Source organism: Petromyzon marinus, chromosome 53, assembly GCF_048934315.1.
Source record: "Petromyzon marinus isolate PM22_M1 ecotype Great Lakes invasive population chromosome 53, UKy_Petmar_22M1.pri1.0, whole genome shotgun sequence".
Lineage (NCBI taxonomy): Eukaryota > Metazoa > Chordata > Hyperoartia > Petromyzontiformes > Petromyzontidae > Petromyzon > Petromyzon marinus.
Window position 1 is genome coordinate 8,279,036 of NC_133719.1, and position 1,057 is coordinate 8,280,092.

Genomic DNA, 1,057 nt, shown 5'->3' on the forward strand with positions numbered 1-1,057 from the left:
ACCCCAAGAACACCATCCCCACCGTCAAACATGGAGGTGGTTACATTATGCTTTGGGGGTGTTTTTCTGCTAAGGGGACAGGACGACTTCACCGCATCAAAGGGACGATGGACGGGGCCATGTACCGTCAAATCTTGGGTGAAAACCTCCTTCCCTCAGCCAGGGCATTGAAAATGGGTCGTGGATGGGTATTCCAGCATGACAATGACCCAAAACACACGGCCAAGGCAATAAAGGAGTGGCTCAAGAAGAAGCACATTAAGGTCCTGGAGTGGCCTAGCCAGTCTCCAGACCTTAATCCCATAGAACATCTGTGGAGGGAGCTGAAGGTTCGAGTTGCCAAACGTCAGCCTCGAAACCTTAATGACTTGGAGAAGATCTGCAAAGAGGAGTGGGACAAAATCCCTCCTGAGATGTGTGCAAACCTGGTGGCCAACTACAAGAAACGTCTGACCTCTGTGATTGCCAACAAGGGTTTTGCCACCAATTATTAAGTCATGTTTTGCAGAGGGGTCAAATACTTATTTCCCTCATTAAAATGCAAATCAATTCATAACATTTTTGACATGCGTTTTTTCTGGATTTTGTTGTTGTTATTCTGTCTCTCACTGTTCAAATAAACCTACCATTAATATAATAGCCTGATAATTTCTTTGTCAGTGAGCAAACGTACAAAATCAGCAGGGGATCAAATACTTTTTCCCCCCACTGTACAGGGTGCTTTAAAATTTTTTGACACTTCTGAGAATTTGCAACAACACCACGTGACATGTGCTGCCGCCTCCGGGCTCTGGAGACCACCTGGAGAAGATTCCAGGCCACGTGTTGACAACGATGGCGAACACGTGGCCTGGAGAAGGTTCCAGGCCACGTGTTGACAACGATGGCGAACACGTGGCCTGGAGAAGATTCCAGGCCACGTGTTGACAACGATGGCGAACACGTGGCCTGGAGAAGATTCCAGGCCACGTGTTCGCCATCGTTGTCAACACGTGGCCTGGAACCTTCTCCAGGCCACGTGTTCGCCATCGTTGTCAACACGTGGCCTGGAGAAGAT